The 21,332-nt window shown below is 43.5% G+C and overlaps 13 pseudogenes; all 13 read left to right on the forward strand.

Annotated features, from left to right (window-relative positions):
* Positions 1 to 182: 182 nt before the first annotated feature.
* On the forward strand, positions 183 to 446 carry LOC130344117 (U2 spliceosomal RNA; annotated as a pseudogene).
* Positions 447 to 1,894: 1,448 nt separating this feature from the next.
* LOC130344157 (U2 spliceosomal RNA) lies at positions 1,895 to 2,158 on the forward strand (annotated as a pseudogene).
* Positions 2,159 to 3,630: 1,472 nt separating this feature from the next.
* LOC130344129 (U2 spliceosomal RNA) lies at positions 3,631 to 3,894 on the forward strand (annotated as a pseudogene).
* Positions 3,895 to 5,361: 1,467 nt separating this feature from the next.
* Positions 5,362 to 5,625, forward strand: LOC130344119 (U2 spliceosomal RNA; annotated as a pseudogene).
* Positions 5,626 to 7,092: 1,467 nt separating this feature from the next.
* Positions 7,093 to 7,356, forward strand: LOC130344120 (U2 spliceosomal RNA; annotated as a pseudogene).
* A 1,467-nt stretch (positions 7,357 to 8,823) lies between these two features.
* On the forward strand, positions 8,824 to 9,088 carry LOC130344186 (U2 spliceosomal RNA; annotated as a pseudogene).
* A 1,479-nt stretch (positions 9,089 to 10,567) lies between these two features.
* On the forward strand, positions 10,568 to 10,831 carry LOC130344177 (U2 spliceosomal RNA; annotated as a pseudogene).
* Positions 10,832 to 12,275: 1,444 nt separating this feature from the next.
* Positions 12,276 to 12,539, forward strand: LOC130344121 (U2 spliceosomal RNA; annotated as a pseudogene).
* A 1,474-nt stretch (positions 12,540 to 14,013) lies between these two features.
* Positions 14,014 to 14,279, forward strand: LOC130344190 (U2 spliceosomal RNA; annotated as a pseudogene).
* A 1,469-nt stretch (positions 14,280 to 15,748) lies between these two features.
* On the forward strand, positions 15,749 to 16,012 carry LOC130344131 (U2 spliceosomal RNA; annotated as a pseudogene).
* Positions 16,013 to 17,472: 1,460 nt separating this feature from the next.
* Positions 17,473 to 17,736, forward strand: LOC130344122 (U2 spliceosomal RNA; annotated as a pseudogene).
* A 1,472-nt stretch (positions 17,737 to 19,208) lies between these two features.
* On the forward strand, positions 19,209 to 19,472 carry LOC130344173 (U2 spliceosomal RNA; annotated as a pseudogene).
* A 1,468-nt stretch (positions 19,473 to 20,940) lies between these two features.
* LOC130344123 (U2 spliceosomal RNA) lies at positions 20,941 to 21,204 on the forward strand (annotated as a pseudogene).
* The last annotated feature ends 128 nt before the right edge of the window (positions 21,205 to 21,332 follow it).

The raw sequence follows: 21,332 nt of genomic DNA on the forward strand, positions 1-21,332 counted from the left end.
CCTGTCCTTTTTTTAAGTGATGATGTGGGTTTAGCCTGTGCTGTATGTATGTATGGGTGGCTGACTGCCACCCACCCAGAGAGTGTATGGGAGGCTGGTTGGCTGCCAGCCTTCCTTCCATTCCTATGAGTAATGTGAGTGCTCATGAAGGGGACATGGTTGGGTCCACCCCTTTCCCGGTTATCCCCTCTAGGCCTTTTGGCTTAGATCAAGTGTAAAAAAAGAAAGGATCTTGCGACAGATCGCATCCTGAGGCACGTTTTTTTTTGTGTGAATACTTGCACTTGGGTGACTTGTGAGCACATACTGATACATACGTTCCCTATCTGGGGACCATAAATTAAATGGATTTTTGAGAAAGGGAGCTGATTTGGAAGCTTGCTTCTGTCGCCCTATGCATTGACCCGATGTGGCAGTATATTCGGGTAGTGAACAGTGCACCACCCCATTCCAGTGTTAAACAAGAAAGATTCTCACTTAATCCTCCGTGGGTGAGAATTTGAGTTTGAGAATTGGAGACCAAAATGATGAGTTGCACTGACTGGTTTATGAACGTCTATTCATTTAGCGTTTTAATGACCATGTTTGCACACTGATTGGTGTAAAAAAATAAAATAAAACTAAATAATAATAATCTAGCACACCTGTGCAGGTTTGACATGACATGACAGGTAGCTGTCTTGTGGGTGGTGCTGAATCCTGTTAAATGACGTGAGGGTCTCATGCCTATACACAAGGGTGTGTCATTGCTGTTGCTTGACCATGCATTGGTATCTGTGGTCAGTGAATGATAAAAACAAAATTTACCATCCATTGATGGATGGGAAATCCGCCATGAGGCATTTGTTTTTAGAAACTGCTGCTCACAACCAATGTTGCAATGGAGTGTCTCCATCTGCTGGTGGTATTGGAAAGGCATTAGTGCTATGACAGGGTCTGAAGAAGAAGAAGAAGAAGAAGAAGACGGAAAAAAATATATATAAAAAGAAAAAGAGAGAGAGAGAGAGAGAGACTGACTTAGTGAGCGAGTGAGTGAGAGAGTGAGAGTGAGTGAGAGTGAATGAGTGAGTGAGTGAGAACAAATGAGTTAAAGCAAGTGAGTGAGAGAGATCGAATGAATGAAAGTCTGAATGACAGAAAGAAAAAAGGATGAAGAAAGAAGCATGAAGAAAAAAAAATGTATATGGAGTTGCTGACATGAGTGCAATCTACAAAGCCGTTGAGGCTGATCCTCATGGGAGGATTATTGCACCAGGACCCTTAGCACTTTTAAAATGCCATTCAATGCCACGGGCTAGATGTAAACTGCAGATGACCATGTTGTGGTAGTTACCATGGATACCCAAGTGATGTGTGAGCTAACACATAGGCCCAACAGATTCCAAGAAGGCCAGAATCACCAGCGGCACCACCATCGATTGTCAGGTCACCCGGATTCAGCAAATACCAGAGTCCAAAATGATGCAGGTTTATACTGTTAATTTTCAGTTTATCGTTACAGTTGGTGTTATTCCATGTCGGAAGGGACGCAGCTACAGCCAGTGGGGTAACTAGAGACAGGCAGGCAGCTATGTGCAACAAAGGTAGGCGTGTTGTTTTCATATGCAGATCTGAAATATTGTCTTATATGCAAGAGGAGGAGTGATGGGGGTTCAGGCAAAAGCCAGGCTATGGATTGCATTGCTAAATGCTCCATCAGAGTGCAATGGTCGCCTGTCCTTTTTTTAAGTGATGATGTGGGTTTAGCCTGTGCTGTATGTATGTATGGGTGGCTGACTGCCACCCACCCAGAGAGTGTATGGGAGGCTGGTTGGCTGCCAGCCTTCCTTCCATTCCTATGAGTAATGTGAGTGCTCATGAAGGGGACATGGTTGGGTCCACCCCTTTCCCGGTTATCCCCTCTAGGCCTTTTGGCTTAGATCAAGTGTAAAAAAAGAAAGGATCTTGCGACAGATCGCATCCTGAGGCACGTTTTTTTTTGTGTGAATACTTGCACTTGGGTGACTTGTGAGCACATACTGATACATACGTTCCCTATCTGGGGACCATAAATTAAATGGATTTTTGAGAAAGGGAGTTGATTTGGAAGCTTGCTTCTGTCGCCCTATGCATTGACCCGATGTGGCAGTATATTCGGGTAGTGAACAGTGCACCACCCCATTCCAGTGTTAAACAAGAAAGATTCTCATTTAATCCTCCGTGGGTGAGAATTTGAGTTTGAGAATTGGAGACCAAAATGATGAGTTGCACTGACTGGTTTATGAACGTCTATTCATTTAGCGTTTTAATGACCATGTTTGCACACTGATTGGTGTAAAAAAATAAAATAAAACTAAATAATAATAATCTAGCACACCTGTGCAGGTTTGACATGACATGACAGGTAGCTGTCTTGTGGGTGGTGCTGAATCCTGTTAAATGACGTGAGGGTCTCATGCCTATACACAAGGGTGTGTCATTGCTGTTGCTTGACCATGCATTGGTATCTGTGGTCAGTGAATGATAAAAACAAAATTTACCATCCATTGATGGATGGGAAATCCGCCATGAGGCATTTGTTTTTAGAAACTGCTGCTCACAACCAATGTTGCAATGGAGTGTCTCCATCTGCTGGTGGTATTGGAAAGGCATTAGTGCTATGACAGGGTCTGAAGAAGAAGAAGAAGAAGAAGAAGACGGAAAAAAATATATATAAAAAGAAAAAGAGAGAGAGAGAGAGAGAGACTGACTTAGTGAGCGAGTGAGTGAGAGAGTGAGAGTGAGTGAGAGTGAATGAGTGAGTGAGTGATTGAGTGAGTGAGTGAGTGAGTGAGAACAAATGAGTTAAAGCAAGTGAGTGAGAGAGATCGAATGAATGAAAGTCTGAATGACAGAAAGAAAAAAGGATGAAGAAAGAAGCATGAAGAAAAAAAAATGTATATGGAGTTGCTGACATGAGTGCAATCTACAAAGCCGTTGAGGCTGATCCTCATGGGAGGATTATTGCACCAGGACCCTTAGCACTTTTAAAATGCCATTCAATGCCACGGGCTAGATGTAAACTGCAGATGACCATGTTGTGGTAGTTACCATGGATACCCAAGTGATGTGTGAGCTAACACATAGGCCCAACAGATTCCAAGAAGGCCAGAATCACCAGCGGCACCACCATCGATTGTCAGGTCACCCGGATTCAGCAAATACCAGAGTCCAAAATGATGCAGGTTTATACTGTTAATTTTCAGTTTATCGTTACAGTTGGTGTTATTCCATGTCGGAAGGGACGCAGCTACAGCCAGTGGGGTAACTAGAGACAGGCAGGCAGCTATGTGCAACAAAGGTAGGCGTGTTGTTTTCATATGCAGATCTGAAATATTGTCTTATATGCAAGAGGAGGAGTGATGGGGGTTCAGGCAAAAGCCAGGCTATGGATTGCATTGCTAAATGCTCCATCAGAGTGCAATGGTCGCCTGTCCTTTTTTTAAGTGATGATGTGGGTTTAGCCTGTGCTGTATGTATGTATGGGTGGCTGACTGCCACCCACCCAGAGAGTGTATGGGAGGCTGGTTGGCTGCCAGCCTTCCTTCCATTCCTATGAGTAATGTGAGTGCTCATGAAGGGGACATGGTTGGGTCCACCCCTTTCCCGGTTATCCCCTCTAGGCCTTTTGGCTTAGATCAAGTGTAAAAAAAGAAAGGATCTTGCGACAGATCGCATCCTGAGGCACGTTTTTTTTTGTGTGAATACTTGCACTTGTGTGACTTGTGAGCACATACTGATACATACGTTCCCTATCTGGGGACCATAAATTAAATGGATTTTTGAGAAAGGGAGCTGATTTGGAAGCTTGCTTCTGTCGCCCTATGCATTGACCCGATGTGGCAGTATATTCGGGTAGTGAACAGTGCACCACCCCATTCCAGTGTTAAACAAGAAAGATTCTCACTTAATCCTCCGTGGGTGAGAATTTGAGTTTGAGAATTGGAGACCAAAATGATGAGTTGCACTGACTGGTTTATGAACGTCTATTCATTTAGCGTTTTAATGACCATGTTTGCACACTGATTGGTGTAAAAAAATAAAATAAAACTAAATAATAATAATCTAGCACACCTGTGCAGGTTTGACATGACATGACAGGTAGCTGTCTTGTGGGTGGTGCTGAATCCTGTTAAATGACGTGAGGGTCTCATGCCTATACACAAGGGTGTGTCATTGCTGTTGCTTGACCATGCATTGGTATCTGTGGTCAGTGAATGATAAAAACAAAATTTACCATCCATTGATGGATGGGAAATCCGCCATGAGGCATTTGTTTTTAGAAACTGCTGCTCACAACCAATGTTGCAATGGAGTGTCTCCATCTGCTGGTGGTATTGGAAAGGCATTAGTGCTATGACAGGGTCTGAAGAAGAAGAAGAAGAAGAAGAAGAAGACGGAAAAAAATATATATAAAAAGAAAAAGAGAGAGAGAGAGAGAGAGACTGACTTAGTGAGCGAGTGAGTGAGAGAGTGAGAGTGAGTGAGAGTGAATGAGTGAGTGAGTGATTGAGTGAGTGAGTGAGAACAAATGAGTTAAAGCAAGTGAGTGAGAGAGATCGAATGAATGAAAGTCTGAATGACAGAAAGAAAAAAGGATGAAGAAAGAAGCATGAAGAAAAAAAAATGTATATGGAGTTGCTGACATGAGTGCAATCTACAAAGCCGTTGAGGCTGATCCTCATGGGAGGATTATTGCACCAGGACCCTTAGCACTTTTAAAATGCCATTCAATGCCACGGGCTAGATGTAAACTGCAGATGACCATGTTGTGGTAGTTACCATGGATACCCAAGTGATGTGTGAGCTAACACATAGGCCCAACAGATTCCAAGAAGGCCAGAATCACCAGCGGCACCACCATCGATTGTCAGGTCACCCGGATTCAGCAAATACCAGAGTCCAAAATGATGCAGGTTTATACTGTTAATTTTCAGTTTATCGTTACAGTTGGTGTTATTCCATGTCGGAAGGGACGCAGCTACAGCCAGTGGGGTAACTAGAGACAGGCAGGCAGCTATGTGCAACAAAGGTAGGCGTGTTGTTTTCATATGCAGATCTGAAATATTGTCTTATATGCAAGAGGAGGAGTGATGGGGGTTCAGGCAAAAGCCAGGCTATGGATTGCATTGCTAAATGCTCCATCAGAGTGCAATGGTCGCCTGTCCTTTTTTTAAGTGATGATGTGGGTTTAGCCTGTGCTGTATGTATGTATGGGTGGCTGACTGCCACCCACCCAGAGAGTGTATGGGAGGCTGGTTGGCTGCCAGCCTTCCTTCCATTCCTATGAGTAATGTGAGTGCTCATGAAGGGGACATGGTTGGGTCCACCCCTTTCCCGGTTATCCCCTCTAGGCCTTTTGGCTTAGATCAAGTGTAAAAAAAGAAAGGATCTTGCGACAGATCGCATCCTGAGGCACGTTTTTTTTTGTGTGAATACTTGCACTTGGGTGACTTGTGAGCACATACTGATACATACGTTCCCTATCTGGGGACCATAAATTAAATGGATTTTTGAGAAAGGGAGCTGATTTGGAAGCTTGCTTCTGTCGCCCTATGCATTGACCCGATGTGGCAGTATATTCGGGTAGTGAACAGTGCACCACCCCATTCCAGTGTTAAACAAGAAAGATTCTCATTTAATCCTCCGTGGGTGAGAATTTGAGTTTGAGAATTGGAGACCAAAATGATGAGTTGCACTGACTGGTTTATGAACGTCTATTCATTTAGCGTTTTAATGACCATGTTTGCACACTGATTGGTGTAAAAAAATAAAATAAAACTAAATAATAATAATCTAGCACACCTGTGCAGGTTTGACATGACATGACAGGTAGCTGTCTTGTGGGTGGTGCTGAATCCTGTTAAATGACGTGAGGGTCTCATGCCTATACACAAGGGTGTGTCATTGCTGTTGCTTGACCATGCATTGGTATCTGTGGTCAGTGAATGATAAAAACAAAATTTACCATCCATTGATGGATGGGAAATCCGCCATGAGGCATTTGTTTTTAGAAACTGCTGCTCACAACCAATGTTGCAATGGAGTGTCTCCATCTGCTGGTGGTATTGGAAAGGCATTAGTGCTATGACAGGGTCTGAAGAAGAAGAAGAAGAAGAAGACGGAAAAAAATATATATAAAAAGAAAAAGAGAGAGAGAGAGAGAGAGAGACTGACTTAGTGAGCGAGTGAGTGAGAGAGTGAGAGTGAGTGAGAGTGAATGAGTGAGTGATTGAGTGAGTGAGTGAGTGAGTGAGAACAAATGAGTTAAAGCAAGTGAGTGAGAGAGATCGAATGAATGAAAGTCTGAATGACAGAAAGAAAAAAGGATGAAGAAAGAAGCATGAAGAAAAAAAAATGTATATGGAGTTGCTGACATGAGTGCAATCTACAAAGCCGTTGAGGCTGATCCTCATGGGAGGATTATTGCACCAGGACCCTTAGCACTTTTAAAATGCCATTCAATGCCACGGGCTAGATGTAAACTGCAGATGACCATGTTGTGGTAGTTACCATGGATACCCAAGTGATGTGTGAGCTAACACATAGGCCCAACAGATTCCAAGAAGGCCAGAATCACCAGCGGCACCACCATCGATTGTCAGGTCACCCGGATTCAGCAAATACCAGAGTCCAAAATGATGCAGGTTTATACTGTTAATTTTCAGTTTATCGTTACAGTTGGTGTTATTCCATGTCGGAAGGGACGCAGCTACAGCCAGTGGGGTAACTAGAGACAGGCAGGCAGCTATGTGCAACAAAGGTAGGCGTGTTGTTTTCATATGCAGATCTGAAATATTGTCTTATATGCAAGAGGAGGAGTGATGGGGGTTCAGGCAAAAGCCAGGCTATGGATTGCATTGCTAAATGCTCCATCAGAGTGCAATGGTCGCCTGTCCTTTTTTTAAGTGATGATGTGGGTTTAGCCTGTGCTGTATGTATGTATGGGTGGCTGACTGCCACCCACCCAGAGAGTGTATGGGAGGCTGGTTGGCTGCCAGCCTTCCTTCCATTCCTATGAGTAATGTGAGTGCTCATGAAGGGGACATGGTTGGGTCCACCCCTTTCCCGGTTATCCCCTCTAGGCCTTTTGGCTTAGATCAAGTGTAAAAAAAGAAAGGATCTTGCGACAGATCGCATCCTGAGGCACGTTTTTTTTTGTGTGAATACTTGCACTTGGGTGACTTGTGAGCACATACTGATACATACGTTCCCTATCTGGGGACCATAAATTAAATGGATTTTTGAGAAAGGGAGCTGATTTGGAAGCTTGCTTCTGTCGCCCTATGCATTGACCCGATGTGGCAGTATATTCGGGTAGTGAACAGTGCACCACCCCATTCCAGTGTTAAACAAGAAAGATTCTCATTTAATCCTCCGTGGGTGAGAATTTGAGTTTGAGAATTGGAGACCAAAATGATGAGTTGCACTGACTGGTTTATGAACGTCTATTCATTTAGCGTTTTAATGACCATGTTTGCACACTGATTGGTGTAAAAAAATAAAATAAAACTAAATAATAATAATCTAGCACACCTGTGCAGGTTTGACATGACATGACAGGTAGCTGTCTTGTGGGTGGTGCTGAATCCTGTTAAATGACGTGAGGGTCTCATGCCTATACACAAGGGTGTGTCATTGCTGTTGCTTGACCATGCATTGGTATCTGTGGTCAGTGAATGATAAAAACAAAATTTACCATCCATTGATGGATGGGAAATCCGCCATGAGGCATTTGTTTTTAGAAACTGCTGCTCACAACCAATGTTGCAATGGAGTGTCTCCATCTGCTGGTGGTATTGGAAAGGCATTAGTGCTATGACAGGGTCTGAAGAAGAAGAAGAAGAAGAAGACGGAAAAAAATATATATAAAAAGAAAAAGAGAGAGAGAGAGAGAGAGAGACTGACTTAGTGAGCGAGTGAGTGAGAGAGTGAGAGTGAGTGAGAGTGAATGAGTGAGTGATTGAGTGAGTGAGTGAGTGAGTGAGAACAAATGAGTTAAAGCAAGTGAGTGAGAGAGATCGAATGAATGAAAGTCTGAATGACAGAAAGAAAAAAGGATGAAGAAAGAAGCATGAAGAAAAAAAAATGTATATGGAGTTGCTGACATGAGTGCAATCTACAAAGCCGTTGAGGCTGATCCTCATGGGAGGATTATTGCACCAGGACCCTTAGCACTTTTAAAATGCCATTCAATGCCACGGGCTAGATGTAAACTGCAGATGACCATGTTGTGGTAGTTACCATGGATACCCAAGTGATGTGTGAGCTAACACATAGGCCCAACAGATTCCAAGAAGGCCAGAATCACCAGCGGCACCACCATCGATTGTCAGGTCACCCGGATTCAGCAAATACCAGAGTCCAAAATGATGCAGGTTTATACTGTTAATTTTCAGTTTATCGTTACAGTTGGTGTTATTCCATGTCGGAAGGGACGCAGCTACAGCCAGTGGGGTAACTAGAGACAGGCAGGCAGCTATGTGCAACAAAGGTAGGCGTGTTGTTTTCATATGCAGATCTGAAATATTGTCTTATATGCAAGAGGAGGAGTGATGGGGGTTCAGGCAAAAGCCAGGCTATGGATTGCATTGCTAAATGCTCCATCAGAGTGCAATGGTCGCCTGTCCTTTTTTTAAGTGATGATGTGGGTTTAGCCTGTGCTGTATGTATGTATGGGTGGCTGACTGCCACCCACCCAGAGAGTGTATGGGAGGCTGGTTGGCTGCCAGCCTTCCTTCCATTCCTATGAGTAATGTGAGTGCTCATGAAGGGGACATGGTTGGGTCCACCCCTTTCCCGGTTATCCCCTCTAGGCCTTTTGGCTTAGATCAAGTGTAAAAAAAAGAAAGGATCTTGCGACAGATCGCATCCTGAGGCACGTTTTTTTTTGTGTGAATACTTGCACTTGGGTGACTTGTGAGCACATACTGATACATATGTTCCCTATCTGGGGACCATAAATTAAATGGATTTTTGAGAAAGGGAGCTGATTTGGAAGCTTGCTTCTGTCGCCCTATGCATTGACCCGATGTGGCAGTATATTCGGGTAGTGAACAGTGCACCACCCCATTCCAGTGTTAAACAAGAAAGATTCTCATTTAATCCTCCGTGGGTGAGAATTTGAGTTTGAGAATTGGAGACCAAAATGATGAGTTGCACTGACTGGTTTATGAACGTCTATTCATTTAGCGTTTTAATGACCATGTTTGCACACTGATTGGTGTAAAAAAATAAAATAAAACTAAATAATAATAATCTAGCACACCTGTGCAGGTTTGACATGACATGACAGGTAGCTGTCTTGTGGGTGGTGCTGAATCCTGTTAAATGACGTGAGGGTCTCATGCCTATACACAAGGGTGTGTCATTGCTGTTGCTTGACCATGCATTGGTATCTGTGGTCAGTGAATGATAAAAACAAAATTTACCATCCATTGATGGATGGGAAATCCGCCATGAGGCATTTGTTTTTAGAAACTGCTGCTCACAACCAATGTTGCAATGGAGTGTCTCCATCTGCTGGTGGTATTGGAAAGGCATTAGTGCTATGACAGGGTCTGAAGAAGAAGAAGAAGAAGAAGACGGAAAAAAATATATATAAAAAGAAAAAGAGAGAGAGAGAGAGAGAGAGAGAGACTGACTTAGTGAGCGAGTGAGTGAGAGAGTGAGAGTGAGTGAGAGTGAATGAGTGAGTGAGTGATTGAGTGAGTGAGTGAGTGAGTGAGTGAGAACAAATGAGTTAAAGCAAGTGAGTGAGAGAGATCGAATGAATGAAAGTCTGAATGACAGAAAGAAAAAAGGATGAAGAAAGAAGCATGAAGAAAAAAAAATGTATATGGAGTTGCTGACATGAGTGCAATCTACAAAGCCGTTGAGGCTGATCCTCATGGGAGGATTATTGCACCAGGACCCTTAGCACTTTTAAAATGCCATTCAATGCCACGGGCTAGATGTAAACTGCAGATGACCATGTTGTGGTAGTTACCATGGATACCCAAGTGATGTGTGAGCTAACACATAGGCCCAACAGATTCCAAGAAGGCCAGAATCACCAGCGGCACCACCATCGATTGTCAGGTCACCCGGATTCAGCAAATACCAGAGTCCAAAATGATGCAGGTTTATACTGTTAATTTTCAGTTTATCGTTACAGTTGGTGTTATTCCATGTCGGAAGGGACGCAGCTACAGCCAGTGGGGTAACTAGAGACAGGCAGGCAGCTATGTGCAACAAAGGTAGGCGTGTTGTTTTCATATGCAGATCTGAAATATTGTCTTATATGCAAGAGGAGGAGTGATGGGGGTTCAGGCAAAAGCCAGGCTATGGATTGCATTGCTAAATGCTCCATCAGAGTGCAATGGTCGCCTGTCCTTTTTTTAAGTGATGATGTGGGTTTAGCCTGTGCTGTATGTATGTATGGGTGGCTGGCTGCCACCCACCCAGAGAGTGTATGGGAGGCTGGTTGGCTGCCAGCCTTCCTTCCATTCCTATGAGTAATGTGAGTGCTCATGAAGGGGACATGGTTGGGTCCACCCCTTTCCCGGTTATCCCCTCTAGGCCTTTTGGCTTAGATCAAGTGTAAAAAAAGAAAGGATCTTGTGACAGATCGCATCCTGAGGCACGTTTTTTTTTGTGTGAATACTTGCACTTGGGTGACTTGTGAGCACATACTGATACATACGTTCCCTATCTGGGGACCATAAATTAAATGGATTTTTGAGAAAGGGAGCTGATTTGGAAGCTTGCTTCTGTCGCCCTATGCATTGACCCGATGTGGCAGTATATTCGGGTAGTGAACAGTGCACCACCCCATTCCAGTGTTAAACAAGAAAGATTCTCATTTAATCCTCCGTGGGTGAGAATTTGAGTTTGAGAATTGGAGACCAAAATGATGAGTTGCACTGACTGGTTTATGAACGTCTATTCATTTAGCGTTTTAATGACCATGTTTGCACACTGATTGGTGTAAAAAAATAAAATAAAACTAAATAATAATAATCTAGCACACCTGTGCAGGTTTGACATGACATGACAGGTAGCTGTCTTGTGGGTGGTGCTGAATCCTGTTAAATGACGTGAGGGTCTCATGCCTATACACAAGGGTGTGTCATTGCTGTTGCTTGACCATGCATTGGTATCTGTGGTCAGTGAATGATAAAAACAAAATTTACCATCCATTGATGGATGGGAAATCCGCCATGAGGCATTTGTTTTTAGAAACTGCTGCTCACAACCAATGTTGCAATGGAGTGTCTCCATCTGCTGGTGGTATTGGAAAGGCATTAGTGCTATGACAGGGTCTGAAGAAGAAGAAGAAGAAGAAGAAGACGGAAAAAAATATATATAAAAAGAAAAAGAGAGAGAGAGAGAGAGAGACTGACTTAGTGAGCGAGTGAGTGAGAGAGTGAGAGTGAGTGAGAGTGAATGAGTGAGTGAGAACAAATGAGTTAAAGCAAGTGAGTGAGAGAGATCGAATGAATGAAAGTCTGAATGACAGAAAGAAAAAAGGATGAAGAAAGAAGCATGAAGAAAAAAAAATGTATATGGAGTTGCTGACATGAGTGCAATCTACAAAGCCGTTGAGGCTGATCCTCATGGGAGGATTATTGCACCAGGACCCTTAGCACTTTTAAAATGCCATTCAATGCCACGGGCTAGATGTAAACTGCAGATGACCATGTTGTGGTAGTTACCATGGATACCCAAGTGATGTGTGAGCTAACACATAGGCCCAACAGATTCCAAGAAGGCCAGAATCACCAGCGGCACCACCATCGATTGTCAGGTCACCCGGATTCAGCAAATACCAGAGTCCAAAATGATGCAGGTTTATACTGTTAATTTTCAGTTTATCGTTACAGTTGGTGTTATTCCATGTCGGAAGGGACGCAGCTACAGCCAGTGGGGTAACTAGAGACAGGCAGGCAGCTATGTGCAACAAAGGTAGGCGTGTTGTTTTCATATGCAGATCTGAAATATTGTCTTATATGCAAGAGGAGGAGTGATGGGGGTTCAGGCAAAAGCCAGGCTATGGATTGCATTGCTAAATGCTCCATCAGAGTGCAATGGTCGCCTGTCCTTTTTTTAAGTGATGATGTGGGTTTAGCCTGTGCTGTATGTATGTATGGGTGGCTGACTGCCACCCACCCAGAGAGTGTATGGGAGGCTGGTTTGCTGCCAGCCTTCCTTCCATTCCTATGAGTAATGTGAGTGCTCATGAAGGGGACATGGTTGGGTCCACCCCTTTCCCGGTTATCCCCTCTAGGCCTTTTGGCTTAGATCAAGTGTAAAAAAAGAAAGGATCTTGCGACAGATCGCATCCTGAGGCACGTTTTTTTTTGTGTGAATACTTGCACTTGGGTGACTTGTGAGCACATACTGATACATACGTTCCCTATCTGGGGACCATAAATTAAATGGATTTTTGAGAAAGGGAGCTGATTTGGAAGCTTGCTTCTGTCGCCCTATGCATTGACCCGATGTGGCAGTATATTCGGGTAGTGAACAGTGCACCACCCCATTCCAGTGTTAAACAAGAAAGATTCTCATTTAATCCTCCGTGGGTGAGAATTTGAGTTTGAGAATTGGAGACCAAAATGATGAGTTGCACTGACTGGTTTATGAACGTCTATTCATTTAGCGTTTTAATGACCATGTTTGCACACTGATTGGTGTAAAAAAATAAAATAAAACTAAATAATAATAATCTAGCACACCTGTGCAGGTTTGACATGACATGACAGGTAGCTGTCTTGTGGGTGGTGCTGAATCCTGTTAAATGACGTGAGGGTCTCATGCCTATACACAAGGGTGTGTCATTGCTGTTGCTTGACCATGCATTGGTATCTGTGGTCAGTGAATGATAAAAACAAAATTTACCATCCATTGATGGATGGGAAATCCGCCATGAGGCATTTGTTTTTAGAAACTGCTGCTCACAACCAATGTTGCAATGGAGTGTCTCCATCTGCTGGTGGTATTGGAAAGGCATTAGTGCTATGACAGGGTCTGAAGAAGAAGAAGAAGAAGAAGAAGACGGAAAAAAATATATATAAAAAGAAAAAGAGAGAGAGAGAGAGAGAGAGACTGACTTAGTGAGCGAGTGAGTGAGAGAGTGAGAGTGAGTGAGAGTGAATGAGTGAGTGATTGAGTGAGTGAGTGAGTGAGTGAGTGAGAACAAATGAGTTAAAGCAAGTGAGTGAGAGAGATCGAATGAATGAAAGTCTGAATGACAGAAAGAAAAAAGGATGAAGAAAGAAGCATGAAGAAAAAAAAATGTATATGGAGTTGCTGACATGAGTGCAATCTACAAAGCCGTTGAGGCTGATCCTCATGGGAGGATTATTGCACCAGGACCCTTAGCACTTTTAAAATGCCATTCAATGCCACGGGCTAGATGTAAACTGCAGATGACCATGTTGTGGTAGTTACCATGGATACCCAAGTGATGTGTGAGCTAACACATAGGCCCAACAGATTCCAAGAAGGCCAGAATCACCAGCGGCACCACCATCGATTGTCAGGTCACCCGGATTCAGCAAATACCAGAGTCCAAAATGATGCAGGTTTATACTGTTAATTTTCAGTTTATCGTTACAGTTGGTGTTATTCCATGTCGGAAGGGACGCAGCTACAGCCAGTGGGGTAACTAGAGACAGGCAGGCAGCTATGTGCAACAAAGGTAGGCGTGTTGTTTTCATATGCAGATCTGAAATATTGTCTTATATGCAAGAGGAGGAGTGATGGGGGTTCAGGCAAAAGCCAGGCTATGGATTGCATTGCTAAATGCTCCATCAGAGTGCAATGGTCGCCTGTCCTTTTTTTAAGTGATGATGTGGGTTTAGCCTGTGCTGTATGTATGTATGGGTGGCTGACTGCCACCCACCCAGAGAGTGTATGGGAGGCTGGTTGGCTGCCAGCCTTCCTTCCATTCCTATGAGTAATGTGAGTGCTCATGAAGGGGACATGGTTGGGTCCACCCCTTTCCCGGTTATCCCCTCTAGGCCTTTTGGCTTAGATCAAGTGTAAAAAAAAGAAAGGATCTTGCGACAGATCGCATCCTGAGGCACGTTTTTTTTTTGTGTGAATACTTGCACTTGGGTGACTTGTGAGCACATACTGATACATATGTTCCCTATCTGGGGACCATAAATTAAATGGATTTTTGAGAAAGGGAGCTGATTTGGAAGCTTGCTTCTGTCGCCCTATGCATTGACCCGATGTGGCAGTATATTCGGGTAGTGAACAGTGCACCACCCCATTCCAGTGTTAAACAAGAAAGATTCTCATTTAATCCTCCGTGGGTGAGAATTTGAGTTTGAGAATTGGAGACCAAAATGATGAGTTGCACTGACTGGTTTATGAACGTCTATTCATTTAGCGTTTTAATGACCATGTTTGCACACTGATTGGTGTAAAAAAATAAAATAAAACTAAATAATAATAATCTAGCACACCTGTGCAGGTTTGACATGACATGACAGGTAGCTGTCTTGTGGGTGGTGCTGAATCCTGTTAAATGACGTGAGGGTCTCATGCCTATACACAAGGGTGTGTCATTGCTGTTGCTTGACCATGCATTGGTATCTGTGGTCAGTGAATGATAAAAACAAAATTTACCATCCATTGATGGATGGGAAATCCGCCATGAGGCATTTGTTTTTAGAAACTGCTGCTCACAACCAATGTTGCAATGGAGTGTCTCCATCTGCTGGTGGTATTGGAAAGGCATTAGTGCTATGACAGGGTCTGAAGAAGAAGAAGAAGAAGAAGACGGAAAAAAATATATATAAAAAGAAAAAGAGAGAGAGAGAGAGAGAGACTGACTTAGTGAGCGAGTGAGTGAGAGAGTGAGAGTGAGTGAGAGTGAATGAGTGAGTGAGTGATTGAGTGAGTGAGTGAGTGAGTGAGAACAAATGAGTTAAAGCAAGTGAGTGAGAGAGATCGAATGAATGAAAGTCTGAATGACAGAAAGAAAAAAGGATGAAGAAAGAAGCATGAAGAAAAAAAAATGTATATGGAGTTGCTGACATGAGTGCAATCTACAAAGCCGTTGAGGCTGATCCTCATGGGAGGATTATTGCACCAGGACCCTTAGCACTTTTAAAATGCCATTCAATGCCACGGGCTAGATGTAAACTGCAGATGACCATGTTGTGGTAGTTACCATGGATACCCAAGTGATGTGTGAGCTAACACATAGGCCCAACAGATTCCAAGAAGGCCAGAATCACCAGCGGCACCACCATCGATTGTCAGGTCACCCGGATTCAGCAAATACCAGAGTCCAAAATGATGCAGGTTTATACTGTTAATTTTCAGTTTATCGTTACAGTTGGTGTTATTCCATGTCGGAAGGGACGCAGCTACAGCCAGTGGGGTAACTAGAGACAGGCAGGCAGCTATGTGCAACAAAGGTAGGCGTGTTGTTTTCATATGCAGATCTGAAATATTGTCTTATATGCAAGAGGAGGAGTGATGGGGGTTCAGGCAAAAGCCAGGCTATGGATTGCATTGCTAAATGCTCCATCAGAGTGCAATGGTCGCCTGTCCTTTTTTTAAGTGATGATGTGGGTTTAGCCTGTGCTGTATGTATGTATGGGTGGCTGACTGCCACCCACCCAGAGAGTGTATGGGAGGCTGGTTGGCTGCCAGCCTTCCTTCCATTCCTATGAGTAATGTGAGTGCTCATGAAGGGGACATGGTTGGGTCCACCCCTTTCCCGGTTATCCCCTCTAGGCCTTTTGGCTTAGATCAAGTGTAAAAAAAGAAAGGATCTTGCGACAGATCGCATCCTGAGGCATGTTTTTTTTTGTGTGAATACTTGCACTTGGGTGACTTGTGAGCACATACTGATACATACGTTCCCTATCTGGGGACCATAAATTAAATGGATTTTTGAGAAAGGGAGCTGATTTGGAAGCTTGCTTCTGTCGCCCTATGCATTGACCCGATGTGGCAGTATATTCGGGTAGTGAACAGTGCACCACCCCATTCCAGTGTTAAACAAGAAAGATTCTCATTTAATCCTCCGTGGGTGAGAATTTGAGTTTGAGAATTGGAGACCAAAATGATGAGTTGCACTGACTGGTTTATGAACGTCTATTCATTTAGCGTTTTAATGACCATGTTTGCACACTGATTGGTGTAAAAAAATAAAATAAAACTAAATAATAATAATCTAGCACACCTGTGCAGGTTTGACATGACATGACAGGTAGCTGTCTTGTGGGTGGTGCTGAATCCTGTTAAATGACGTGAGGGTCTCATGCCTATACACAAGGGTGTGTCATTGCTGTTGCTTGACCATGCATTGGTATCTGTGGTCAGTGAATGATAAAAACAAAATTTACCATCCATTGATGGATGGGAAATCCGCCATGAGGCATTTGTTTTTAGAAACTGCTGCTCACAACCAATGTTGCAATGGAGTGTCTCCATCTGCTGGTGGTATTGGAAAGGCATTAGTGCTATGACAGGGTCTGAAGAAGAAGAAGAAGAAGAAGACGGAAAAAAATATATATAAAAAGAAAAAGAGAGAGAGAGAGAGAGAGACTGACTTAGTGAGCGAGTGAGTGAGAGAGTGAGAGTGAGTGAGAGTGAATGAGTGAGTGAGTGATTGAGTGAGTGAGTGAGAACAAATGAGTTAAAGCAAGTGAGTGAGAGAGATCGAATGAATGAAAGTCTGAATGACAGAAAGAAAAAAGGATGAAGAAAGAAGCATGAAGAAAAAAAAATGTATATGGAGTTGCTGACATGAGTGCAATCTACAAAGCCGTTGAGGCTGATCCTCATGGGAGGATTATTGCACCAGGACCCTTAGCACTTTTAAAATGCCATTCAATGCCACGGGCTAGATGTAAACTGCAGATGACCATGTTGTGGTAGTTACCATGGATACCCAAGTGATGTGTGAGCTAACACATAGGCCCAACAGATTCCAAGAAGGCCAGAATCACCAGCGGCACCACCATCGATTGTCAGGTCACCCGGATTCAGCAAATACCAGAGTCCAAAATGATGCAGGTTTATACTGTTAATTTTCAGTTTATCGTTACAGTTGGTGTTATTCCATGTCGGAAGGGACGCAGCTACAGCCAGTGGGGTAACTAGAGACAGGCAGGCAGCTATGTGCAACAAAGGTAGGCGTGTTGTTTTCATATGCAGATCTGAAATATTGTCTTATATGCAAGAGGAGGAGTGATGGGGGTTCAGGCAAAAGCCAGGCTATGGATTGCATTGCTAAATGCTCCATCAGAGTGCAATGGTCGCCTGTCCTTTTTTAAGTGATGATGTGGGTTTAGCCTGTGCTGTATGTATGTATGGGTGGCTGACTGCCACCCACCCAGAGAGTGTATGGGAGGCTGGTTGGCTGCCAGCCTTCCTTCCATTCCTATGAGTAATGTGAGTGCTCATGAAGGGGACATGGTTGGGTCCACCCCTTTCCCGGTTATCCCCTCTAGGCCTTTTGGCTTAGATCAAGTGTAAAAAAAGAAAGGATCTTGCGACAGATCGCATCCTGAGGCACGTTTTTTTTTGTGTGAATACTTGCACTTGGGTGACTTGTGAGCACATACTGATACATACGTTCCCTATCTGGGGACCATAAATTAAATGGATTTTTGAGAAAGGGAGCTGATTTGGAAGCTTGCTTCTGTCGCCCTATGCATTGACCCGATGTGGCAGTATATTCGGGTAGTGAACAGTGCACCACCCCATTCCAGTGTTAAACAAGAAAGATTCTCATTTAATCCTCCGTGGGTGAGAATTTGAGTTTGAGAATTGGAGACCAAAATGATGAGTTGCACTGACTGGTTTATGAACGTCTATTCATTTAGCGTTTTAATGACCATGTTTGCACACTGATTGGTGTAAAAAAATAAAATAAAACTAAATAATAATAATCTAGCACACCTGTGCAGGTTTGACATGACATGACAGGTAGCTGTCTTGTGGGTGGTGCTGAATCCTGTTAAATGACGTGAGGGTCTCATGCCTATACACAAGGGTGTGTCATTGCTGTTGCTTGACCATGCATTGGTATCTGTGGTCAGTGAATGATAAAAACAAAATTTACCATCCATTGATGGATGGGAAATCCGCCATGAGGCATTTGTTTTTAGAAACTGCTGCTCACAACCAATGTTGCAATGGAGTGTCTCCATCTGCTGGTGGTATTGGAAAGGCATTAGTGCTATGACAGGGTCTGAAGAAGAAGAAGAAGAAGAAGAAGACGGAAAAAAATATATATAAAAAGAAAAAGAGAGAGAGAGAGAGAGAGACTGACTTAGTGAGCGAGTGAGTGAGAGAGTGAGAGTGAGTGAGAGTGAATGAGTGAGTGAGTGATTGAGTGAGTGAGTGAGTGAGTGAGAACAAATGAGTTAAAGCAAGTGAGTGAGAGAGATCGAATGAATGAAAGTCTGAATGACAGAAAGAAAAAAGGATGAAGAAAGAAGCATGAAGAAAAAAAAATGTATATGGAGTTGCTGACATGAGTGCAATCTACAAAGCCGTTGAGGCTGATCCTCATGGGAGAATTATTGCACCAGGACCCTTAGCACTTTTAAAATGCCATTCAATGCCACGGGCTACATGTAAAATGCAGATGACCATGTTGTGGTAGTTACCATGGATACCCAAGTGATGTGTGAGCTAACACATAGGCCCAACAGATTCCAAGAAGGCCAGAATCACCAGCGGCACCACCATCGATTGTCAGGTCACCCGGATTCAGCAAATACCAGAGTCCAAAATGATGCAGGTTTATACTGTTAATTTTCAGTTTATCGTTACAGTTGGTGTTATTCCATGTCGGAAGGGACGCAGCTACAGCCAGTGGGGTAACTAGAGACAGGCAGGCAGCTATGTGCAACAAAGGTAGGCGTGTTGTTTTCATATGCAGATCTGAAATATTGTCTTATATGCAAGAGGAGGAGTGATGGGGGTTCAGGCAAAAGCCAGGCTATGGATTGCATTGCTAAATGCTCCATCAGAGTGCAATGGTCGCCTGTCCTTTTTTTAAGTGATGATGTGGGTTTAGCCTGTGCTGTATGTATGTATGGGTGGCTGACTGCCACCCACCCAGAGAGTGTATGGGAGGCTGGTTGGCTGCCAGCCTTCCTTCCATTCCTATGAGTAATGTGAGTGCTCATGAAGGGGACATGGTTGGGTCCACCCCTTTCCCGGTTATCCCCTCTAGGCATTTTGGCTTAGATCAAGTGTAAAAAAAGAAAGGATCTTGCGACAGATCGCATCCTGAGGCACGTTTTTTTTTGTGTGAATACTTGCACTTGGGTGACTTGTGAGCACATACTGATACATACGTTCCCTATCTGGGGACCATAAATTAAATGGATTTTTGAGAAAGGGAGCTGATTTGGAAGCTTGCTTCTGTCGCCCTATGCATTGACCCGATGTGGCAGTATATTCGGGTAGTGAACAGTGCACCACCCCATTCCAGTGTTAAACAAGAAAGATTCTCATTTAATCCTCCGTGGGTGAGAATTTGAGTTTGAGAATTGGAGACCAAAATGATGAGTTGCACTGTCTGGTTTATGAACGTCTATTCATTTAGCGTTTTAATGACCATGTTTGCACACTGATTGGTGTAAAAAAATAAAATAAAGCTAAATAATAATAATCTAGCACACCTGTGCAGGTTTGACATGACATGACAGGTAGCTGTCTTGTGGGTGGTGCTGAATCCTGTTAAATGACGTGAGGGTCTCATGCCTATACACAAGGGTGTGTCATTGCTGTTGCTTGACCATGCATTGGTATCTGTGGTCAGTGAATGATAAAAACAAAATTTACCATCCATTGATGGATGGGAAATCCGCCATGAGGCATTTGTTTTTAGAAACTGCTGCTCACAACCAATGTTGCAATGGAGTGTCTCCATCTGCTGGTGGTATTGGAAAGGCATTAGTGCTATGACAGGGTCTGAAGAAGAAGAAGAAGAAGAAGAAGACGGAAAAAAATATATATAAAAAGAAAAAGAGAGAGAGAGAGAGAGAGACTGACTTAGTGAGCGAGTGAGTGAGAGAGTGAGAGTGAGTGAGAGTGAATGAGTGAGTGAGTGATTGAGTGAGTGAGTGAGTGAGAACAAATGAGTTAAAGCAAGTGAGTGAGAGAGATCGAATGAATGAAAGTCTGAATGACAGAAAGAAAAAAGGATGAAGAAAGAAGCATGAAGAAAAAAAAATGTATATGGAGTTGCTGACATGAGTGCAATCTACAAAGCCGTTGAGGCTGATCCTCATGGGAGGATTATTGCACCAGGACCCTTAGCACTTTTAAAATGCCATTCAATGCCACGGGCTAGATGTAAACTGCAGATGACCATGTTGTGGTAGTTACCATGGATACCCAAGTGATGTGTGAGCTAACACATAGGCCCAACAGATTCCAAGAAGGCCAGAATCACCAGCGGCACCACCATCGATTGTCAGGTCACCCGGATTCAGCAAATACCAGAGTCCAAAATGATGCAGGTTTATACTGTTAATTTTCAGTTTATCGTTACAGTTGGTGTTATTCCATGTCGGAAGGGACGCAGCTACAGCCAGTGGGGTAACTAGAGACAGGCAGGCAGCTATGTGCAACAAAGGTAGGCGTGTTGTTTTCATATGCAGATCTGAAATATTGTCTTATATGCAAGAGGAGGAGTGATGGGGGTTCAGGCAAAAGCCAGGCTATGGATTGCATTGCTAAATGCTCCATCAGAGTGCAATGGTCGCCTGTCCTTTTTTTAAGTGATGATGTGGGTTTAGCCTGTGCTGTATGTATGTATGGGTGGCTGACTGCCACCCACCCAGAGAGTGTATGGGAGGCTGGTTGGCTGCCAGCCTTCCTTCCATTCCTATGAGTAATGTGAGTGCTCATGAAGGGGACATGGTTGGGTCCACCCCTTTCCCGGTTATCCCCTCTAGGCCTTTTGGCTTAGATCAAGTGTAAAAAAAGAAAGGATCTTGCGACAGATCGCATCCTGAGGCACGTTTTTTTTTGTGTGAATACTTGCACTTGGGTGACTTGTGAGCACATACTGATACATACGTTCCCTATCTGGGGACCATAAATTAAATGGATTTTTGAGAAAGGGAGCTGATTTGGAAGCTTGCTTCTGTCGCCCTATGCATTGACCCGATGTGGCAGTATATTCGGGTAGTGAACAGTGCACCACCCCATTCCAGTGTTAAACAAGAAAGATTCTCATTTAATCCTCCGTGGGTGAGAATTTGAGTTTGAGAATTGGAGACCAAAATGATGAGTTGCACTGACTGGTTTATGAACGTCTATCCATTTAGCGTTTT

The sequence above is a fragment of the Hyla sarda genome, unplaced genomic scaffold (assembly GCF_029499605.1).
Source record: "Hyla sarda isolate aHylSar1 unplaced genomic scaffold, aHylSar1.hap1 scaffold_705, whole genome shotgun sequence".
Lineage (NCBI taxonomy): Eukaryota > Metazoa > Chordata > Amphibia > Anura > Hylidae > Hyla > Hyla sarda.